The sequence below is a fragment of the Equus przewalskii genome, chromosome 1 (genome assembly GCF_037783145.1).
Source record: "Equus przewalskii isolate Varuska chromosome 1, EquPr2, whole genome shotgun sequence".
NCBI classification, from domain to species: domain Eukaryota; kingdom Metazoa; phylum Chordata; class Mammalia; order Perissodactyla; family Equidae; genus Equus; species Equus przewalskii.
Genome location: NC_091831.1, coordinates 48,852,188 through 48,877,242, shown reverse-complemented (window position 1 = coordinate 48,877,242; position 25,055 = coordinate 48,852,188). Strand labels below are relative to the sequence as shown.

At 37.5% G+C, this 25,055-nt stretch overlaps 1 long non-coding RNA gene across 1 annotated transcript in view; it reads left to right on the top strand.

The window, feature by feature from the left end:
• Positions 1-25,055, top strand: part of LOC139082076 (uncharacterized) — a 141,655-nt gene that overhangs the window by 11,721 nt on the left and 104,879 nt on the right. Inside the window, exon 2 of the long non-coding RNA XR_011537788.1 lies at positions 10,628-10,703. This is a non-coding gene — a long non-coding RNA (uncharacterized lncRNA). The remainder of the gene's footprint in view (positions 1-10,627; positions 10,704-25,055) is intronic.

Genomic DNA, 25,055 nt, shown 5'->3' with positions numbered 1-25,055 from the left:
AAGGTTGCAAACCCAAAGCTATAGTACACTTGGATGATCAGTTGAAAATGAGCTGCTGTTGTTATGAATTGGAGGCAAGAATAAGGGTGTCAAGGGAAAGGAGAAGAGAAAGGAGAAAGTGTAGGAATAGAGAGGTACATTCCAGACACTTACTGAAGGTAAATAAGTTAGTAAGATGTATGTATTCCATTTATCTAATTAGATTTTCTTTTCCTTGTGGTCAGCAATTTGATTTCCTTTAAGCGCCTTCTACGTAATAGATGCTTAATAAACACTTAAAAATGGTGGGGAGAGGGGAAAGGAGAAAGGACAGATAGGCTTCAAACAAAGTGAGGAGAATGAGAGAGAGCCAAGAAGAATGAAGAAGGAAAATGATGGGGAATGAGTATATATGTGAGAAAATAGTAGAGAAGAGAAGGTAGCAAAAGGAGACAGATGAAAAGTGAGGCAGAGGAAGATGAAGGGAGAAAAGCCCAGTGCGTTCTTATTTCCTGGCCTGGACAACTTACTGCTTACTTAGAGTCTGGGCTTCAGGGAATTGTCATGATGAAATTCAGTCCTTTGAAATATTAGCTAATTAACCTCTGAGCACAACTTTTCAATGATGATTCATCCTTCAAATAATTTACAATCACCAAGTATCCCTGGGGCCTCTGTGATTGGCAAAGCATTGGAGGAAATAACAAGAATACCAGGGGTTTACAACATATACGTAGGTAACAATAGCCCAAAGAGAAAGATGTTGTAAGTGCCATTAGTGAGCTGAGGAGGGGAAATGACCTTTGGTTTGGATGGAGAAGGATAATGAAAGACTTTTGGAGTGCAGGAGTAATTCATTGCCAAATGGGTAAAATTACAAGGTTAGATTTGCCAGCAGTAGGATTGAGGGGGAAGAGACTTTAAGAAGAAATCATTAACAACACTACAGAGATGGGAAAACTTGCAGAATCATTCTTTTTGCTGGAATATAGCACACCTGTCTATTCTCTTGCCACTCCCCACTTTCAACCCCTCCCTCACCCCATCTTTGTAGCAGTTTGTCTTAGCTTTTTTAGTCTCCTTTACAACTTCTTTTCTTCTGCCCATCCCCTAAGTATTAATGTTTGTTACATTCTGTCCTAGAATGTAGACACTTTTTATGAACCAGCTTAAGCCTTCTTAGCTTCACCTATCTTTGAAGTCCTTGCCCACTTTTTTTAGCCCTGCTGCTGCTATAGTGACCAACTCTGGGTGGGCTTTGTCAGCTGCTGCCCTACTGACTTCACATGGGTCTGACTTGCGGTACCTTGCCTCATACCCAGTGTGTGCTTCTTGCCTCTCAGTCTAGGGTTTCCCTATGACAAGTGACTCATAAGATGCCACAAAGATCCTACAAAGATCACCTATGCAAGGAGCAGCCCAGAAGTGGAGGAGAGGTATGTCCTGGAGGATAGGCAAGTGGAAGTTAACATCACTGGGGCAAACCTTTGACCATTGGGAGATAGGAGCCATGATTTGGGGTTGATATATTCTTCTTCCCTTCTGAACCCTCCCTACACAGTGCTGAGCTCAGATCTCTTGAAAAATATCCCATTTGATATTAAGCAGCAGCCAGCTGGGTAAAGCAAACTCCTATTAGTCCTTCTTTCCTCCTTGACTAATTTTCCTTTTTCAACTCCTGCCTCCATTGGATTGTACTCCCTAACAAAGTAGTAGAGAAGCTGCCCAAGGCTCTACTTTCTGGAGAACTAAGGCTAAGACATAAACTTTCTTCTCTTCTCTTTTGTTTTCTTGTATTAGCAATCTTGTCCACTGCCCTGGTTTCAGTTACCATTTAAGTACAGAAAAATTCCCAATCTACATCTCTAACCCAAACCTTTCTTCTATAATACCCAGATACAGCTATTTAATTGTCTTATGAGTATCTGTAGTTCGATTTCTGACAAATGCCTCAAACTTCTCTAAAATCAAATTGACTACCTTACTTTACCATCCAGTTGCTTAAACTTGGCAATTAATTGGCAATTAAGATTGACTCGGGGAGTCAATCTTAGGAAGTCCCTCTTTCTCACTCTTTGATTCTATTTATCACCAAAGCTTGCTGATCCTACCTCCTAAAATGCTCCCCAATTCATCCATTTCTCTCCATTCCTACTGCCATACTCAAGTTCAGGCCCACCATGTCTCTCCCAGATTTCTACAACATCCTCCTACAGGTCTCATGGCCACATGTCTTATCTTCCTCAAATCCCTACTCTATACTCAAGCCAGATTGATCTTTCCAAAATCACAAATATTATCTTGTTATAACCATGCTGAAAATCCTTCCATAGCTTTGAGGTAAAGTCTAGACTCCTTAGTGTGACTTCCAAAGCTCCAAATGCCCTGCGCTGCCTACCTCTTTTAACTCATTATTCTACTCCCTCATCTTTACCCTGTCATGTCAAATGTCTTCCAGCTTCTTAAAAGAGCTGGGCTCTCTTTCACTCATTGTTGGTCCTCTAGACATGCTGATTCCTCTCCCTCGATCATTCTTCCTTTTGCCTCTCTGATTTTACTCATTCTTTCCATCTCAACATGACATTTCCTCATGTACTAGAGTTTGAGGTTCAGGATCTAAAGCAGTTTTGAGTAGTTTTGATCTCTAAATTGGGGATTACAGTTCAGCTGATTCAGACCAGAGAGTTGGAAGAGTTATCAAAACTTACTATAAAGATGAAAGGAATGATGGCTGGCAGATGGAAAAACTGGGCCACCTGCTGAAGGCATTTGAGGAAAGTGAGAAAGTGTCCTGGAGATCAGTATACAACAAAGTGAGGATTCTGCTTTGATATAAGATTGCCATTGCAGATTATGGCAGAAGAGGTCATTCCCTGAGCTACCCAATCAGTGACTACTATAGCAATGAGGTTGAAACAAGTCTAGCTCTGATCCTCAGGCTTAATGATCCCCCTGCAACAGATCCTTAGCTATGTCCAGAGGGAGATCAACAGCTACAGTTGGAATCCTACGTAGTTCCAGTGGCACAAAACAACAAAAGTCTGAAGATAGGCAGAGACTATTGCTATTGTATACGCTCAAGTACACATTGGAAAAAGTTAGGTGTTTCCACATCCAGGACTGGTTAGAGGCCAAGTCGATGAGAATAGGTATATTTCATTGATTAAATTCTGTGATCCGAACCCATTTCAGACGTCCAATCTAATTAACCTATGTAAATAGCATCTTTTATGTTTTTATACCTCAGCTCCAACATTATAGGTCAGTAAATAAATTCCTCTTAGAAGACTTAAACACACACACCAAAAAAGGAACCTTCCATCTCACTAAAAATTATACCAACCTCCTCTGAAAATCTGTGTCTGCCTACACACACCAAAAGGTAGTTGTCAGCAGTGCCAACAATACATGACAACTGGAGTTGAATGTTCAGCTCCTGAGTATCTCAGAATCCCTGACACAATAAAATCCTGACATCAGTTTCACTTTTAATCCGTATTTTGGCTGCTTAATTAAAAAGTCATTTATTCGCTTATTTATTCATTTAACAAATATATATTGAACACAGCAGGACACCAACTCTGCTCTGAGGGCTTACAGTCTATTAGCAAGATAGGTATTAAATCATTGGTTCATTAATTACAGTGTTACTCAGTGGTACAAGGAGAAATATCCTTACGTTCTTTTGGCCTTGTGGGCTCCAGGATAGATTAACGCAACTTTGCAACATCATAAATTATGCTAAACTGAAGTTAAACTAACACATTGTAGATAAAACTTTTGTTTTTTTTTTAAGTTTCTATGCGTAAGTTCCATTGCTTGAAAGAATTGACTTGTCTTTGATTTAGTTAAAAAAATTTTTTTCTAGGTACCATGTGTGAGTTCTATTGCCTAGAAGAACTGATTCACCTATGAGGGATATGTGATAATATCCAGAGGGCCATTTCCCCACTTCTTGGCTCAGGTCCCTGACAATGGATGAGCTAGGGAACACGTGTTAGGAGAGTGATTTAGCAATTTGTTCCTCATTTGAAACCTGGGAGGCAGTTCATCCTCACTTAACAGACAAGAATACATCTAAGTGACTTTTTTGAGGTCCTATCGTGAATCAACAACAGAATAAGGACTGGAATCTCTCTGTGCCTGGAGTGCCAAGCTTTTGTCATAAATTCTCTCAGGCCATCCTTCCTCTCAAAGAATTTTATCTCTTATTTCCAGAATGAATAGATCAAAATAATTGACTCCAAAGTACCTTCCTGATGCAATGTACCATGGAAACGGCCCTATAATGAAGCAAATGGAAAACATAAGCATTCTTATTTCCCTAATCATTCACTGAACAATGGAGTCCTCAAGTTAGCATTGAACTTAAATGGCTTTAAATAAATAATCTACAGTGTGTATTGGCACAGAGATGGTCGAAGAAAGCAGAGAAGGTATAAAATAAGCTAGGAAGAAACTAACTGAAAACTTACTGTAGTCTGGAGGAAAAGAAAAGTAACTCAAGTGAGTCTTGAATGTGACTTGTGGAGTTTAGCTAACAGTGCTACCAAAGCTCAAAGTAGAGAGATGTGTCCTTAGGGCTGACAAAACATGAAGAATCATTGGAGTAGGAAGGCAAAATTGGAGGAGATCTGTGGGAGCCTTCCGAGGCCTCACAGAGAAAAATAGCCCCTTCAACCCTGGGAAGCCTGCCTGGCCGAAAGAGTGGGAAGTGTCCTTGGCTAGAAGCCTGGGGCTGAGATCTGGGGAGAGTTGGAAGCAGAATGGGATACAAAAGAAGACCAGACATCGGGTCCCCTGGACTTGGGAGTCCTTCAAGTCTCAGGAAGAAGTATGTAGGAGGGAAAGGTTCATAGTTCCAAAGTGCTGAGGGGAAACTAAAGAAGGCCAAGAGTACAGTCTCTTGGAACTGACTGGGGAGGATAACTTGCAGGGGGCAAGGTCTTCTGGCAGGATTTTAAGTATATGGCTATAATTTCACCTCAAGTTTCTGGCACTTATACAAACTACTGAAGAGTCTCTCAATTTTATGGAACCCCTTGGCGGGACTGATGCCCAATAATTCAGTTTGCCTATATTTATCTGTATATCACACACTGTTTCCTGTAGTGAAGGGACCATTGAATTTTCAGATAGCACAGAAAAATTACACTTTTCAGCTGCAAATGTCATACCTTTTTTTTTTTTTAACAACTGTCAAAGATCTATTATTGGAAAATCAATTCTACACCTGATGTCCAACAACACATTAGAGATACCCAGCAAGTGACTTTCAGGACACTGTAGTATGTTTTTTTATTTTTGGACCAGGCATTCTTCCAGAATCTTTATCGAATCTCTTTTTTTTCTCCCCCCATCCATAGGCCATATCTAATTCAGTCACACTTCCAACATTGCTGCACTACTTACCTCCCAGAAAGATATATTTCTTGTCTCTTTAGTATGAAACCTAATACCCTTTTCATGGGTTTTAAAAGAGCTCAGTTTGCATTTTCCTAATGATTAATGATGTTGAGCATCTTTTGGTGTGCTTATTTGCTATCCATCGTACTACACACTTATTATAGAATGTCTAAGTTAAAAAAATAGTAACAGAAAAAACAAAATTTGCCACTATCAAGTTCTGGCAAGGATGTGGAGCCACAGGGACTCTCATACATTGCTTTGTGGCATAACCACTCTAGAAAATGGTTTTGGCAGTTGCTTATGAAGTTCAACATGCACTTACCATATGACCCAGCAATCCCACTCTTAGGGATTTACTCTAGAGAAGTGAATGCTTAAATTCACACAAACACCTGTACAAAAATATTTAAGGAGCATTCACCCAAAACTGAAAACAACCCAGACTTTAATATGTGAATGAACTAAACAAGCTATAATAAATTTATACAATGGAATATTACTCAGCATTCCACAGGAACAAACCATTGATGCATGTAGCAACATGAATGAACTTCAGATGCATTCTGCTAAGTGAAACAAGCTAGTCTCAAAAAATTACATACTGTATGATTACTTTAATATGACATTCTTGGAAAGGCAAGACTATAGTGACAGAAAACAGATCAGTGGCTACTGGGGGTTACAGGTTGGGGAAGGGTATGACTGTAAGAGGCAGCACAAGGAAGTTCTGGGAGTGATGGAACTGTCTGTTCTGATTATGATCACAGTTACGTGAATCTCGGCATGTGTTAAAACTCATGGAACTGTATACTCCTCAAAAATAGGTGAATTTTAATGTATGCAAATTATAAATAAATAAATATTGAAGAGGATTGTCTTCACCAAGAAAGCAGAAGAGGTCCTCACTCAGTTAAGCTCCTTAATTGTGGAAATTCACACCTTATCTGGACTTAACATTCTGTCTTGAAATGCTGATTTAATGCCTTATAAAGGTGAGACCCAGATTCAGAACTTCTGTAGTCATCCTACTTCTCTTTTATGAATAGATGGGAAAGCTCACCTCCATTTGAAACAAAAGTTTTAATCTATTCTTTTAAAATAAAATTCACATCACATGTGTGATTAGTTTTGTTTTTAGTACATAGCAGTGGGTGTTGGTGAGCCAGAGCTGAGATTAGGTAAGTCCACAATGCAAAGTGAGGTGATACTCTTTGTCCCTGCTCAAGTATCTGTTTGCATTTACGGAGTCTTGTGGAGGTGAGAGGGGGTGCTGACTGGAGGGAAGGATGGGTGCCAGCAGAAGTATGACTGGAAAGGATGATGGGGCCACTGACATCCAATTCATCATTTGATAAGAAAAATCTGGTTCAATGAGGTTCAGCAACAGGGCCTGAGGGTAGGAGAGGAGCAGTGTGTCAGCGTACAGAATAGTAGCTGAAACCTACTCCAGTGGAGAGTAAACTGAGTCATCTTTAGGCCCAGGAACCTGTTTTGTTCCTCTACCAGCACCTAAGTGTCACACAGAAGAGAGAACCTTCTCCCTCTGGCTTCAGAAGCAACTGCAAAGCTGTGCATCTTTAAGTAAATTTGGAGTGACTCAGCCAGTTTAGCAAAGTGACTGGAGGCAGAGGCCAGGGAAGTGCTAAGAAGAGCTTAGAAGTGACAAAACAAGAGGTGGAAATTCCAGCAACATTGGGACTGAGACGATACTGAGGGGCCCTCCCTTCCCTCCCACCTCCATGACTCCAAACACATAGAAATGGTGGGTAAAAATATAACAAAACATTATTATGAAGTGTAATCAAAAATAAAACTATTAGGTGTTAAAAAGAAACATGAAAACAGGATAGTAAGCACGTGAGCAAATGCTATGACAACTGACCAATGGGATATTGTTCCCAAAATATAATCCTAATGGCCAGAAAATTGGGTTTTAGTGCCCAAGCAAGGGTATCAGAAATGTAGCCTTGCCCCTGTCAAAGGCTGAGAGCTGGAACTGAGATTCTTGCACAAATCTCAAAAGATAGGATGCCAAAAGGTTTGCCCCCTCTGTAAAATTTGAGTCTAGAAGTGGCAAGGAATCTTGTCATTAGTTTGGGACTCTGGGTAAAAAAGAAAATTTGGGGACAAAATTAAAATAAGGTAGAAATAAAATACTAGGAAATAGTATTGAAAGTTGAGGAAGTAGGGTGAGCTTGCTAGAGAGCTTGAGAGAGAGGCCTTAAGTGTTGCAGTTAAGAACATGTACTCTGAAGACAGACTTCCGTGTTCAAATCCCAGTTCTAACATTTACTAACAGTGTGGTCTCGGACAAGTTACTTCCCTCAATTTTCTCATTGGTAAAATTAGATGATAATCGTGCCTACTTCATCAATATTAACTTATTAATATCGTATCTCTAAAATGTTTAGTGCATTGATTTAAAAAGTCCTTTTAGGAAGGGAACTTTCTTAACTTTATTAAGATTATTTAGTATTTTCTTTAAATAAGAATAAGAATGCCGCTATTACTGCATCTATTCAGGGTTGCATTTTACTGTCATAGCTAGCTAAGAAAAAAGAAATACCCCTGATGATATTTTTCTCTACATGAAAATTCCAAGTGAATTTACGGACAAACAGAAATCATAAGAGTTCATCACGGTTGCCATGTATAAGATCAAGATAGAAGAATCAGTTGAATTTCTATATACCACTTCAAACAATTTAAAAAATGTAATAATAATAACAATTACAATTGAAACAGCAACAAAAACTCTGACATACCTAGGAATAACTCTAACAAATGATGTGCAAGACCATTATGGAAAATATGATAAAATATTATTGCAGGACATAAAAGACTTAAAGAAGTATAAAGACCATAGTCAACGAATGGGGAAGCTCAATATCATAAATGTCATCTCCTCACAAATAATTTATGCATTCTCAATTCCAATTATACCCAAATAAGTGGTGTTTTGTTTTTGTGGAATTTTATGAGATGATTGTAAAATTCACATTGACAGTAAAGAGCCAAAAATAGTCGAAGTAATTTTGAATAAGAAAAAAAGGGAGGATGTGATGTGCCACACAGATCACTCTTTGGCAATGAAGGAATTCATGCCTCGGATGCTGAGAGTGCTGCTGACAGACACTCCTTGATTGTCAGCTACCTTCAGATAATTGCCTCAGTTGAAAAGATCCATCCAGCCCAAGGCCATGCCCCTTTTCCAGGGAGGTTTACTAAACAATACGGGTATAAAGGCGTAGCTAGCCCTTTGTCCCACCTTGGAACAACTCTGAAAGGCTGTCCCAGCCCCGGAGCTCCCTGTGAGGTAGGCTGTGACCTTCATTGGGAGTGCATTACAGCTTAACTTCTCCTTCTGCCCATTCAGCTTCCTTCCTTTCCTTTCCACATGTTTTAATCCCCAGAAAAGTCCCTAATAAACATCCTGCATGTAGTATCTATCTCAGGATTTTCCTTCCCCAGGAATCCAACTGTAACTGAGGACTTTTTCTTTCAGATATCAAAACCTGTTTATTATAAAGCTATAGTACTTAAGATAGCCTGGTGGTGACTTCAGGATAAATGAATAGATACATGAAACAGAAAGAGTGCAGAAAAAGAACTTGTTGTATATGAGAGATTACATTATACTAAATTGGAAAAAAATGCACTGTTTAGTAACACTTGCCCTGACAGTTGTCTATTTAGATGAGAAAAAAAATTAGGTCTCTTTCCAAAAACTATCCATGAGGAATAAATACCCAAATGTAAAAAGCAAAAAAGTAAAATTATTAATAAAATATAGAAGAATGTCTTTGTGACAAGGCAGGACAGAATTTCTTAAGCAAGATGTAAAGATTGAAACCATAAAGAAGAGATTGATAAAGATTGAAACCATAAAGAAGAGATTGACAAACTAGATTTTATATAAATTAAAAATTTTTGATTATATGCCTCAAGCTTGGAGATGTAAAGTCAGCAGAGGAGTGGAACTCAGACTATAAAGAACTTACACGAATTAGTGAGAGAAAGACAAACGACAGATAGAAAACTGGCCAAAGGACACTGATGAAATTAAAGGCAAAGTAAACATGGAAAAAATGAAAGCCAACCCCTACCTTTTGCTAGAATAAAAACCAGGGGAAAATGCATCTTCGACACCTAAAACTTTTCCTAATAAATTACACATAAAGGCATAAGATAAAGAAAAAGTAAGGACAACTGATCTCCTTGATGAAGGATTATTTCCCGTTAGAGAACACAGAAGCCTGTAGAAGAACTTCAAGCCAGTATTGGACAAACTTGCTGCATGTAGCTCCCTGTTGTAAAAAGTGGTGTGTCTCTTGGTTTTGCAAGAAAGCTACCACAACTTTGAAAGCTTTTCCTGTTGTGACCATTTAGCAATCCCAGTGCAGCAGAAGGAAAGTGGATATTGAAAATGTCCTGAAATACCGTCTTCATACAACCACTTTAACATTAAATTGTACTTCAATAATAGTGTTTCGATCAATTAAAATACAATGTTTTATTTTGGGCAGGGGAGAGAAGAGAGAGTACTTGATCATAGTTTCATATATTTTGCATTCAATATTTAGTCTGGCTTTTTAAAAACATATAGTTCTCCCAAATAAATATGACTTTTCCCAAGCTAGTGCCGTCAAAAAAAAAGAAAACTAGCAAAAGGTATGAACTGCAAATTTGCAGAGAAAGAAACACGAATGGTTAAAAACCTTAAGAAAAGATGGTCAAATTCACTAATAATTAATGACGTGCAAACGAGAAGATGCTATTTCTCATCCATGAGGGAAACAAAAATAAGGAGAGCAAACATGACAAAGGTGGGGAAGATATGAGGAAATAATCTCTTTGAAGAGGAATTTGGTAATATCTTATAAATTTTATTTCTTATATATATCTTTGAGAAATTCATAGAAATGTGCACATGGTGATATGAACAACAATGATCAGTGCTATCCTTTTTGTAATAGTAAATATTTGGAAGCAACCTACATGACTGTCAATAGGGGATGGATAAATAATTGTAGTATATACATATGATGGAATAGTATACAGCAGTTAAAGTGAATTAAACACGTTTACATGTTTGAACAAAAATCCTGAAAACATAATGTGGGATAAAAATTTCTATGCAGTAATACCATTTATTTATCAAATTTAAGCTCATGAAATAATATTGTGTACAATTTATGGAAAAATATATGAGTGGTAAATATTTTTAAATGTGTTACAGAAAGGAATCATAATGGCTTCAGAAGAAAAGCTGTCTTTGGAGAGAGAGGAGAATGAGATGGGAAAAGTCCTCAACTGTATGTTACTTCTCAGTTTTATGAAAATAATCTGAAGTAAAAATCTGAATATGGCAAAATGTTAGTATTTCTTGATTCTGGATGGTGATATGATTTTGGATGGTGAATATTCTGTGCATTTTTCTGCATGTTTGAAATATTTTATTATATAGATCTTTTAAAATTTAAAAAGAAGTGGTATGTAGTAAAAGCCAGAAATATGAGCCTTGTACTGGTTTTGTAAGCATTTGTAAAACTCCTTTGAGGAATTTTGGGGATATTTTGGGGTAATCTTTTTTTTTGAGATAAAATTCATCATTTTAATCATTTTGAAGGATACACTTGTGGCTTTCAGTGTATTCATAATGTTGTGCAACCATCACCAGTATCTAATTCCACACATTTCTCTCACCTTTTTGAGGAATCTTGCAAGGAACCAGAAGTCCTGCATTAGCAGTATCAGCTTGGAATAAATGATAAGAGATATTAATATTAAGTGATTTTATATGAATTCACAGAGAGAGGCCTGGGATCATTCAATTTACATATTTAAATTTCTGTGTAATTAGAGATTTAGGGCTTAATATTTCCCCCATAGACAAGAATATCCTACCAGCTTCCAGAGTTACTCAGTAATGCCTTTTTGTGGGTGGTAACTTCACTCTCTACCCCATGTGATTTCATCTTCCTTGGAGTGCAGCCCAGAACAGAGAAACAGAGACATGCTCTACCTAAACCTTCCATGGACATTCTTGCTTTCCCAGACTGTGCTGGAAGACTTAGAAACTGCTACAGAATGAATGTTGTACCCCCCCCAAGATTCATATTTTGAAATCCTGATCCCTAATGTTTTGGTATTTGAAGCTGGAGCCTTTGGGAGGTCATTAGGTCAGGAGGGCAGAGCACTCATGAATGAGGTTAGTGCCCTTATAAAAGAGACTCCAAGACCTCCCTTGTCCCTTCTGCCATGTCAGGACACAGCAAGAAGACGGCTTCTATAAAGCAGGGAGTGGGCACTCACCAGACACCAAATCTGCTGGCACCTTGATCTTGTAGTTCCCAGCCTCCAGAACTGTGAGAAATAAACCACCCAGTCTCCTGTATTCTGTTATAGCAGCCCCAGCAGACTAAGACAGGAAACCCTCTTCTGATGCTTGCACTGCATTGTGTATTTATGTCCATGATAACAATTACCCTTAGTATTATAATTACTTATGGCATAATCGTTCCATGATTTCAGAAAGCTCTGAACTCCTTGAATTCAGTGATCGTATCTTTCTACATTTGCATCCTCAAAACTTAGCAAATTCCCAGACTCAGTAGATGTTCAAATAAATGTTTTTTGAAAGAATGACATTTTGATGAACGAAGTATCTGTGACTCATTTCAGGTCCGTACAAGTCCAACAATAGACATTAGTCAAACTTCTCATTTTCAATCAACTGTTGAAGGTGGCGTGGTTGACTTAGATTTAGCAGACTTCAGTAAGCAAAGCCCAAGAAAACAACAAAATGTCACAATCCCTATCCTCCCTACAAAGGTGAGCTTAATTCTTACTGCTTCACGAGTCTCTCCCTGACAGCCTCATGTGCTGGCAGATGCCTTGGACCAGGGATTCAGGAGATTTCAGCTCAGCGAGGAACTGCTGTAGCTGTTTAAGCTTTAGGCAGATAAGTTCTTGTCGATTCTTATTTCCTCTCAGGCAAAATAAAACGATGGGTTAGGTTCCTTGGCGCATTCCCCTCTCACCTGTCTCTGATTCTTCCTCAGAACTCAAGTGACCATTATTAGTTGGCTTAGATATTTGGCACTTAGCATACAGCACCTTTTATTATTTTACCCTTTCATGTTTGTTATAGGTACATATATATTTTACACCTTTTCAAGGCAAGCATCTTATATTATACTGATTTGTATTATATGGGTACCTGGCAGAAAGTTCATTTTTTGGCTTTGGTTTTGGTTTGCTTTCATGGCACTTAATAGAGACAATTTTAATACTTATTAGCAAGTTTCTGATTCTTCTACCAAAGAGGATTTTCTGGGTAAAGGCTTGGGCACATTTCTCAAAATCTTTCCTATATTGATACTCACTCAATTTTCAAAGTTGCTGACCTTTCCTTCAGACAAGTGAAAATAACACTAATTCTTCCAACAGGTAGGTCCCCAGGTTCCAAGTCTTTATTTCCAAACTCTGCTCTTCATTGCATCTAGATTTCTCTGACTTCCTCTGTTTTTCTAACAACTGACCTGTTAAACTTCCATTTAAAGAAAATCACAACCGGTCTCCCAAAGACTTTAGCCTCAGTGAAACAAACATTTAGCTGCATGTCGTCCTCAGCCTTTAAAAAGCTCCCAGGCTGAATTTGGCCCATTCAACTAGCCAGGAAGAGGCTCACATGCCATTCTGGGAGGAGGCTTTGGGCTGTGAAGCTTTGTTGTATATTTTTTGCTTCATACTTGTGTGTGGAAATAGATGTGTGTGTAAAAACAGATATAATATTCAACATTCAACTGTATCATTGAGCAGAGATTTTTTAAAGTATAAAAAGTTCAGTTTTAATCAAGGGCCTTGGTTTGGTGATTGATTTCTGCAGTTAGTTGTCTCACAATCTTACATCAGATATCCTTTTACATTTTTTGTTGATTTTTAGCAAAAGTGGAGAAAGAATATGAATTCTTTAGAATTCTTATATAGTGTCCCAAAATTTCATTCTTAATTCTGAAGAACATATAAAACAAGGCTAAGATTCCTCTATTTGGTTCTGGTAAAACTGGAAGCAGATTTGTGTAGTGATTAGAAGTTTGGCTTGTAATCAGACAGATTGTGCTTCAAATCGCTGCTCTGTCACTTTCTAGCCAGAAGTCCCTAGACAAATTACTTAACTTTTCTAAGACTCTGTTTTCTTTTCTTTTCTTTTTTTCTTTTTGATCAGGAAGACTGTCCCTGAGGTAACATCTGTGCCAATATTCCTCTATTTTGTATGTGGCATGCCGCCACAGCATGGCTTGATGAGCAATTGTGTAGGTCTGCACCCGGGATCTGAACCTGCAACCTTGGGCTGCCAAAGCGGAGCATGTGAACTTAACCACTATGCCGCTGGGCCGGCCTCTAAGACTCAGTTTTCTTATCTGTAAAGTGGAGGTAATAAAAGAATGTACTGTATAAGTTACCTGTGAGTACTAAGTGAGGTAATACATATGAGAAGCAGTAACCATATAGCCTAGCAGATAGTAACTGTTCACTTAATATTAGTGATGATCTGGAGCTTTGGGTGATAGATAATTTTTAGTCATGAAGAGGATCTCTGAGGAATGGTCAGGGCTAAGTGCAATGCAGTAAAGTGTAATGTGAATCATGTCAAGGGATGCAGGATTCAAAATTCAATTTCACCTGAAAGACCTTGGGCAACTCACCAAATCCTCACTTGTCCTCAATATTATGAAAAAACTACCTTGTGGTGGCCCAGCCTCCTTTTTCCACATCTTCTCTCTTGCTATGGACTTTTTCTTTTCTTTTTTTCATCTTTCCCTCTTTATCACAAACTGTTCTTAGAAGATAATCTGTTTTACTTTTTTTTTCAGTGAGGAAGATTCACTCTGAACTAACATCTGTTGCCAATCTTCCTCTTTTTTTGCTTGAGGAAGATTAGCCCTGAGCTAGCATCTGTGCCAATCTTCCTCTAGTTTGTATGTGAGTCACTGCCACAGCATGGCTTGACAGTGGTATAGATCTATGCCAGGGATCTGAACCCGCAAACCCAGGCTGCCAAAGTGGAGCGCACAGGACTTAACCATTATGTCACAGGGCCAGCCCTGTTGCTATTTATTGACACCCTAATCAATGAATTCCTTCTCTCTACAAGAATTTGTTTTTCAGTGTAATCACTCAGTGGTTACCGACAGGCTATATATCTACTAAAGGAACTTCATGTATTAGGAACTAACAATAGGAGAAGAATTTTGAAGTGAGTGGAGACTTTCAATGACCCTGAAATAGTTTTATGTGGATATTCTTCTTCCCTGGCTCTCTATAAAGCGGGATAGGCAAAACCAAAATAAACAAACAAAAATCTCATGCTACCCTTTTCTTCCGGGTTGCTTGACAAACATGATTAGTTTCTAAATCAGTTGAAAATCTTTTTGTTCTTTTGGTAAAGTTTTCCATTTCATACCTGGGCTCAGATTGGCAATAAACAGAACAGGATGAAGGTCTCTTAATCTTTCTTTCCAGGACACCTCTGTCGTTCTGTGTCTACACATCTGCTTTGTCATCATGTATTCATACAAAAATAGTTAGCCTTCTAGGAGTATGGAGACATTCTGGAATGACTGTGCTCAGAATTAGGGACTTGGCTCCAATCTGAGCCTTGCAGCTGATTAGAAGCCTCAGTCCCATATCTATAAAATTAAGAGAATGGACTAGACCCTGAGTTGCAAATAGGATTTATTTGATAGTCCTACTTTTAGTGATTGGTAGTGACTGCCTAGGGTACTTAGTTGAGACAGCTGAGATGAATCTTGATGCAATGAGAGAATGTTTTGTGATAAATTAGCCATAAGTACAGGATAAAGGAATGATAGCCTTCATGCCAAAGTCTTGCCAATCCCTGGACCATGTAATCACTAAGGTCTTTCCAATTGTAGCATCATATCAGGCTATAACTGATTCTCTACTTGCTGAATATGTGAAGTGTCTGCCCTCCAAGCAGGTCAGCCACCCGCTGTAATTGACTAGAACGCTGTTTACATGTACTGAATGTATTATTGCCCATTCATTTCCTAAAGAATTTGAGGTACCATGAATAATTTTTAAAAGCTGAAAAAAAGAATTCACAAAAGGGAAAGGATAATGAAAGTAAAATATAAAAGAAAGAGAGGAAGTATAAGAGCCAATTACCAAGTTTGAGGTTTGATTTTAATCTCTCTAACTTTATTCTCTAGTACTCTATTCTCCCTTTCCATTTAATGCCCACAGACCATGACAAAAGAAAAAGGAGTCACATTGGCCTGGTAGTAACGTGTGAAAGCCTGGACATTTTTCACATTTTCCCTTGGAAATGTCTGTTAGAATTCTGAGATTTGTTGTGTATGATGGGGGAAATGCTTTTGCTGCCTTACTGAGTCAGACTTAAGCAGAGCAATCAAAATGATTGTTCTATTTAAAATTCATCAACAGTAATGATCACTTGCGTCATCCTGCAAAGATGAGTCCTGAGGCTCATGTGAAGGCATTCAAAACCTCAATGCCGTCTATAGCGCCTTTAGATGCAAGTTACCCAATGCATAGTAAATGAATCAGCACAGCCAAGTTGGGGCAGAGAAAATAGTCATGTGTTCTAAAACTACGTAGAGTTTTATGACTGGGATGATATTTTCACTGTTATATTTTGCATTGAGAATATATAAAAATAATGTTATTGGCATGCTTGTAAATGATATATTTCTTGATACTCTTAAGCCTTTCTGCAAGATGGATTTTAAAAGCCTTTTATAGCTTATTTAATTTATACATTTAAATAAACATTTGCTTAAACAGATTCATTAGGGTTATTCCTTTCCCCAAAATGCTGTAGAAGTTTTTTTTCTTAGTGATTTCTGTGCTCTCACCTTCTCCTCTATTTAGTGTTGTTAAGTTACTCTTTAAACAAAAGTGGAGAAGACTTCTGGTCCTGGCTAAGAAGAAGTTACGGGAATTGAGTTTATCCTCTTGCCTGAAACAACTAAAGAATCAAAGTAAATGAGGAAATGATTTTCACGATATTGGATATCAGGCAATGAAGGACAGTGATCCTTAAGAGCTGGCAAACAAATGAAGAAACCCTATGATTGCCAAAACTTGTTGCTTCGAGAGAGTTTCCAGGCATTGCACACTGAAGAGGAACACAGGCAGAGCTTGGAAAAATCCTTGAGTTGAGAAGATGGAACTGAGAATCTGGAGAGACCAAGGCACTTAGAGTTTGCAGACAGAGTACTGGAGAAGCGAGGTCTGCAAAGAGAGAGTACTCTGGAGATTGGCAGAGGGTCCTCCTCAAGTATTCCGCCAAATAATGATCAGGGAAAACATGTGCAGAAACTGTCTAAGGCTGGGGAAAGAAATACTCAAAAAGATGAAAGACAGCAGTGTTTGGCTCCCACATAGAGCCAGGACTACGGGGGTCAACTAGAGGATAGGACTAGAGCAATACCCTGATAGGGAGGAAAACCTCATAATTCATAAACCACTCGATAGAATACTCAGAGGAGTCTTGCCTCAGTAGTGGAGAATAATTAGACATAGACAAAACACTGCTCAAGTCTTGCCTAATAAATCTTAAAAACAGTGGCAGAAAGATCAAACTATTTCCAAATTACTTAACTGTGTCCCAGAACAAAACCCAGGAATAGTTATAGAAATACAAAAATATCCAGCACCCAACAAAGTAAAATGCACAATATCTTGCATCCAATCAAAAATCTCCAGGCATGCAAAGGAGCGGGAAAATACCACATATAATGAGGAGAAAAATCAATCAGACAAAACTGACCCAGAACTGACAGATACTGGAATTAGCTGACAAGGACATTGGAAAATTATTATACTGTATTTCATATGTTCAAAAAGCTAAAGGAAAAATTAAACATGCTCAATAAGGAGAGAAAGATATTTTTAAAAGACCCATATCAAACTTCTAGAGACAAAAACCCAAAAATAAATCCTAGAAATAAAATCTAGTTGAAAAGATATGAACCTGAAGACATAGCAATGGATGCTATTCAAAATGAAACACAGACAGAAAAAAAGACTAAAAAATTAAAAAGAACATAAAAATCAGTGAACTGTGGTACAACTTCAAGTGACGTAATATATGTGTAATTGGAGTTCCCAAAGGAAAGTGGGAACCAGAAAAAGATGAAGAAATGGTGGCCAAAAACTTTTCAAATTTATGCAAACTATAAACCTTCATGAAGCTCAAAAGCCTCAAGAACAATAAATGTAAAGAATATTACACTGAGCCAATGCTGATGGCCTAGTGGTTAAAGTGTGGTGCTCACTGCTTCAGTGGCCCAGGTTCACTTCCCAGTCGTGGAACTACACCACCTGTCTGTCAGGTGCCATGCTTTGGTGGCAGCTCAAATAGAAGAACTAGAATGACTTACAACTAGGATATACAACCATGCACTGGCGCTTTGGGAAGGAAAAACAAAAAGAATGCTACACTAAGGTACATCATAAATTGCCCAAAACCAGTGATAATGAAAAAATTTCATAAGCAGCCATAGAAAAATGTTATATTATATACAGAGGAACAAAGATAAGGATGACAACAGATTTCTTGTCAAAAACAATGCAAGTGGAAACACAATGAAGCAACATTTTTAAAGTTCTGAAAGAGCAAAAAACTCTATCTATCTGGAATTCTATACTCAGTGAAAATATCTTTCCAAAAAAATGTGACAGAAGGCTTTTTTCACCATCCAAAGGCTGAAAGAATTTATCAGCAGTCTTGTACTACAAGAAGTGTTTTAAGAAGTCCTTCAGGCAAAAGGAAAATAATATCAGTGGAAATTTGGATCTACACAAAGGCAGTAAAGATTTGTTTTTTATTATTTAAGTAATAGATAATGGACTGCATAAGTAAAATTAATAACAATGGGATGTAGGGTTTATAAGATATGCGGAAGTAAGATGTATGCAGTAATAGCCCAAAGACCAAGAGGGGAAAAAATGGAAATAAACCATTGTAAGGTCTTTATAATATCACTTAAAATGATATATTATCACTTGAAGGGAGGCTGTGATAAGTTAAGTGTACAGGCATACCTCGGAGATATTGCGGGTTTGGTTCTAGACCCCTGCAATAAAGCAAATATCACAATAAAGAAAGTCACATGAATGTTTTGGTTTCTTGGTGGGTAGAAAAGTTGTGTTTTAACTATACTGTAGTCTATAAAGTGTGGAATAGCATCATGTCTAAGAAATCAATGTACATACCTGAATTAAAAAATACTTTATTACTAAAAAATGCTAACCATCACCTGAGCCTTCAGTGAGTCTTAATCTTTTTGCTAGTCGAGGGTGTTGCCTCGATGTTGACGGCTGCTGACTGATCAGCGTAGTGGTTGCTGAAGGTTCAGGTGGCTGTGGCAATTTCTTAAAATAAGACAATAAAGAAGTTTGCCGCATTGATTGGCTCTTCCTTTCATGAATGATTTCACTGTAGCATGTGATGCTGTTTGATAACATTTTACCCCCAGTAGAACTTCTTTCAAAATTGGAGTCAATCCTCTCAAACTCTGCTGCTGCTTTATCAACTAAGTTTATGTGATAGTCTAAATCCTTTGTTGTCACTTCAACAGTCTTCACAGCATCTTCACCAGGAGTAGATTCCATCTCAAGAAACCACCTTCTTTGCACATCCATAAGAAGCAACTCCTAGTCCATTATAGTTTTATCATGAGATTGCAGCAATTCAGTTACATCTTCAGGCTCCACTTCTAATTCTAGTTATCTTGCTATTTCTGCCACATAATCAATTACTTTCTCCACTAAAGTCTTGAACTCCTCAAAGTTATCCATGAGGGTTGGAATCAACTTTTTTTAAACTCCAGTAATGTTGATATTTTGACCTCTTCCCATGAATCACAAATGTTCTTAATGGACTCTAGAATGGTGAATCCTTTTCAGAAGGTTCTCAATTTACTTTGCCCAGATCTATCAGAGGAATCACTATCTGCGGCAGCTATAGCCTTACGATATGTATTTCTTAAGTAATAAGACTTAAAAGTCGAAATTATTTCTTGATTCATTGCCTGCAGAATGGATGTTGTGTTAGCAGGCATGAAAACAACATTAATCTTGTTGTACATTTCCATCAGAACTCTTGGGTGACCAGGTGCATTGTCAATGAGCAGTAATATTTTGAAAGGAATATTTTTTTCTGAGTGGTAGGTCTCAACAGTGGGCTTAAAATATTCAGTAAACCATGTTGTAAACAGATATGCTGCCATCCAGGCTTTGTTTATCCATTTATAGAGCACAGACAGAGTAGATTTAGCATAATTCTCAAGGAACTCAGGATTTTCAGAGTGATAAATGAGCATTGACTTCAGCTTAAAGTCAGTAACTACATTAGACCCTAACAAGAGTCAGCCTGTCCTTTGAAGCTTTGATGCCAGGCATTGACTTCTCCTCTCTAGCTATGAAAGTCCTAGACGGCGTCTTCTTTCAATAGAAGGCTGTTTCATCTACATTGAAAATCTGTTGTTTAGTGTAGCCACCTTCATTAATTATGTTAGCTAGATCTTCTGGATAACTTGCTGCAGCTTCCACGTCAGCACTTGCTGCTTCACCTTGCGTTTTGATGTTATGGAGGCAGCTTCTTTCGTTAAACCTCATGAACCAATCTCTGCTAGCTTCAAAATTTTCTTCTGCAGCTTCCTCACCTCTCTCAGCCTTCACAGAATTGAAGAGAGTTAGGGCCTTGCTCTGGATTAGGCTTTGGCTTAAGGGAATGTTGTGGCTGATTTGATGTTCTATCCAGACCACTAACACTCTCTCCATAACAGCAATAAGTCTCTTTTGCTTTCTTATCATTTGTGTGTTCACTGGAGTAGCACTTTTCATTTCCTTCAAGAACTTTTCCATTACATTCACAACTTGGCTAACTGTTTGGCACAAGATGCCTACCTTTCAGCCTGTCTCAACTCTCGACATACCTTCCTCACTAAGCTTAATCATTTCTAGCTTTTGACTTAAAGTGAAAGACATGTGACTCTTCCTTTCACTTGAACACTTAGAGACCATTCACTGAATGATTATCAATTGGCCTAATTTCAATATTGTGGTGTCTCAGGGAATAGGGAGGCCTGAGGAGAGGGAGAAAGATGGGGGAACAGCTGGTCGGTGAAGCAGTCAGAACACACACAACATTTATCAATTAAGTTTGCTGGCTTACCTAGGCATCGTTCGTGTCATCCCAAAACAATTACAATAGTAACATCAAAGATCACTGATCACAGATCACCACAACGAATACACTAAGAATGAAAAAGTTTGAAATGTTGTGAAAATTACCAAAATGTGACAGAGACATGAGTTGAGCAAATGCTGTTGGAAAATGGCGCCAAAAGACTTGCTTGACTCAGGGTTGCCACAAACCTCTGATTTGTAAAAACACAGTATCTGTGAAGTCAATATAAGGAGATATGCCTGTGTACTATAAATCCTAAAGCATCTCCTAAAATAACAGAACAGTTATTAGCTAATAAGCTAACAAAAGAGAAAAAGTGAAATAAAAAATACTCAGTTTATCCACAAAAAGGCAGAAAAAAAGAGAAAAAAAAGAGAAAGGGGAACAAAGAGCATATAGGGCAAAGAGAAATCATATAGGAAGTTGTATCTTGTCATACTAATAGTCAGTGATATGTAAATAGCCTAAATACCCCAATTAAAAGGCAGAGAGTATCATAGTGAATAAGAAATTAAGACCCAAGTATACAAAAGCCTTTAGAAAACCCATTTCAAATATAAAGACATAAATAAGTTGAAAGTAAAAGTATGGAAAAAGATATGCCATGCTAACACTATCATTTCATAATGATAAAGGGATCACACATTGCTGGTGGCAATGTTAAATGGAACAACCCCTTTGGAAAAAGTTTGGAAGTTCTTTATAAAGTTAAACATATGCCTGCCGTATGACCCAGCCGTTCCACACCTTGGTATTTATTTACCCAAGAGAAATGAAAGCATTTGTCCATATAAAGACACATATACAGATGACCATAACAGCTGTATTTGTAACAGTCATGAACTGAAATCAACTCAAATGTTCATCAATAGGTGAATGGATAAACAAAATATTTTAGATCCATACAGTGGAACACTATTTAATGATAAAATGAATGAACTTTTGATACAGGTATAAACATGAATGAATTTCAACATAATTCCTTGGCTTGAAAGACACTATGCAAAAAAGAATGCATACTATATAATTCTATTTATATAAAATCCTAGGAAATGCAAACTAATGTATAGTAACAGAAAGCAGATCTTTGGTTGCCAGGCAGGTGAGCAGGAGGGGGTGTTGTGGGCAGAGGTGGAAGGGAGGGATGACAAGGAGTCTTTCGAGAGTGCACTACACACTCAGGGTCTTTATTGTGGTGATGGATTCATAGGTCATATTGAACATGTGGACGTATTTCATATGTCAAAACTTATAATATTATACACTTTAAGTATGTGCAGTTTATTGTACATTAATTATACCTCAATAAAGCTGTTCAAAAATAACTTGAATACTATAGAATGCACAGAAGATATCACCTCAGGGTGATCAGGATGTAAATGTTTTACCACTTTCTCCTCTCCACTTTACTCTTTAAACAATAGCATTTGATTTTATCAGCAGAACAACTAACTTAACAACTGTCTCAGAAACAAAAAGATGCTGACTAGGGACCTTTACCAGATTCATATTAACTGAAAATATCCAAAAATAATGACTACCATGTTGGCTTTAAGTATCTTTAGGTAAATTGTAACTTTTCATCAATTTAAACAAACTTATAATAACCTTGCCCCAAATCTCCTAATCCACCAAAGAAAAACTTCAGACTCTCTTTGTGGCACAATTGTTAATGCAGACACAGACTCACAGAGCTTGAAGGGACCTCAGAAATATCTGTCTTGCTTTTACGGAGAAAGAGATTGACGGTCAGAGGAAATGAGTGACCAGTTAGGAGTCAATCAACTAACTGAGACTAGAATTCGTGTCTCCTGACTCCTGGAGTAGGAATTCAATATTTCAGAACTCAGAGGACTTTAATATAGAGGACAATCAATAAATATTTGTTAAACTCAAAATGAATATCCCAGTTCAATCTGGTGACTTTATACTCTTCTATTTTAAAATACACTGAATTATTATAAAAGAAAAAACACACGCTGGTGTCCAAATCCATACCTCCCACCTTTCTACATTAATAAGTTTCTATTTTTGGGAAGAGACACAGTAGGAAAAGCATAAACTGCCCTCATCTCTTTTTGTCCTGTCATTTCTGCTCTGTTATATATAGGGCATGGCCTATTTATTTGGGTTTATGGAAAAAATGGGCCAATACAAACTCTCCCATTCGTTTCTCCTCCTTTCCTCTGTTTCCTTAATTTTGTATAGCTCTTGATTTTTGTTGATATTTATCTTTTATTAAATTTCTGTTAATAACCTTTCTAGGGATTCTGGGAACATTCATTCAGTCTTCTCAAATTCTGAGCTATTCAAGGCATAAACGATGCATAAGGACTACCAAAAGAAAGAAAGAGAAAAAGAAAAAAAGACTAGCACACCACCATCAATCCATCAGAATGGGTAGAGGAAAAATCTATGCACGTATAGTTAAAACTTGTATCAATCGTTAAGAAATCACAGTAAGCAGATGCAGCACGGTCATGGTTCTTGCCTTGAAGGCATACACAGAAAATTTCTCAGCTCTTGTTCTTCCTGCTCCACCACGGTTTTGTATGACTACTCCAGAAACTTAGTCTAAGAAGAAAATGCTAATTCTTTGTGGTACAATTTGAGTCTAAAATATAATCTTCTGACATTTTCTGTATACAGTTTTCAGAAATTCTGACTGCACCCATAGGGGTTGAGAAATAGTGGGTAATAAAACAGAGCTAATCTTCAAGGGAGTTTAATCTCAGGATAACACCATGTATTCTGCAAAATAATTACAGCATAATTTACAATTATAATATAGCAGTGGTTCTTAAACTTTGGGGTACATAAAAGTCACAGGGTATTGGCTTTTCTCCTAAAAATTCTGATTTAGTACATCAAAGGTGGAGCCCCACAGTTTCTACATTTTAGCAAGTTTTACAAGTGGTTTTGTAAGTGGGTTTCTGTTGATAGAAATTGCTCAACCTCTCTCCTTTTTCATTGCTAGCAAAACTTGGTAAAATCCCAGTTCCACGACTTACCCTAGCTAAAAGGCAGTAGAAAGGTCGCTTGACTTCTCTGTATCTCAACCTTCAAATAAGAATAATGCAGGCTTTTGTGAGGATTAATGAAATAATGTATGTAAAGTGCCTGGTACATAGTAGATGCTTAAATAATGTTAGTTTTCTCTCCCCAAACACATACCATGTTCCTTCTTAACCTAAGCCTAAACTATAATGGGTTTCTCCCTTAAATCTTGACCTGAGTATGAAAAAATCCGTATATTTAAGACCATAAAAAAATCACATACTTCAACTCAGATGACCAGTTGCCAGTCTTAGAAATATTTTTTGCTATGTTTGAATGACTAGGGCATGACAGAACATAGATGCATTCATATAATTAGCCATGTTACAAAAACCAGCTGTTACAAGATTTTGAAACTTAAGTAAACAAATGTAATTACTAGCCCAAACTTACCATCTGGCCTTGGATCAATCCTATTTTTCAAAGTGAGAAAAATTGCTTTAAGGATAAATAAGAAGGTGCATTTCTGCTCATAGACAAGAGTTCAAGGTAAATTCTTGTCCATTTTTTTGACATGTATTCTGGTTCCTCAGCCTCTCATATTCATATTCATCTGAAGGCCTTAGATCCAGCAAGATGGCTCTGACATATCCAGGATTTAAACACAAGCCCTACACACACCCAGGCCCCAGAGGAATGTTTTTCAAAGTGAGAATTATGTTTGGGCTAATTGCCAGTAATGGTAAGGAGAAGCTCAGCATCCCAAATGAACACAAGGAACTCAACCCTGTGAGGTTTATCAAAGTTTTTCTCCTTATTTATCAGAATGGGATCAATGCTAACAGAGGTTATTAATAACACTTGAGTGGAACCCTTCAAGACAGAAGCCCAGTCCTAATGCTTTTCCTCCATCCTACCAAACCCACTACAGTCTTCTAATCCATGTGCTTAAAAAGCCAACCCCCTTTAGCACTGCTCCACAAAACACTGGGAAAGCATGCCAAGCCTGTATTTGTGCTAATAAGGGCTAGGAATACAAATGATATTTTTAAATGTTTAACTTTTTATCAAAACCATATAGATACAAAGTTCTAAAAGTAAAATAGTGCTAAGTAGCTTATATAAAAAAGACAGCTGTTCCCTACCCCAAGCAACATTAACCCCACTCTCCAAAGGCAACACTTTCAAACATCTTTTCTATTTATTTTGATATTTATCTGCATATTTTTAAGGATCAACTTTAGGTTTAACTTTATTTAACTATGTAAATATAATTCACTACTCGGCAAAGTCATGCACATAATTTTATTTCCTTCCCTGATCATAATTTTTGTCTTTCCTAGAGTTATTCATGCATCTTTTAAAAGTATTCACTTGGTTTTCTCCATAATTATACTTGTCTTTCTATATCCTCTGGTAGCCA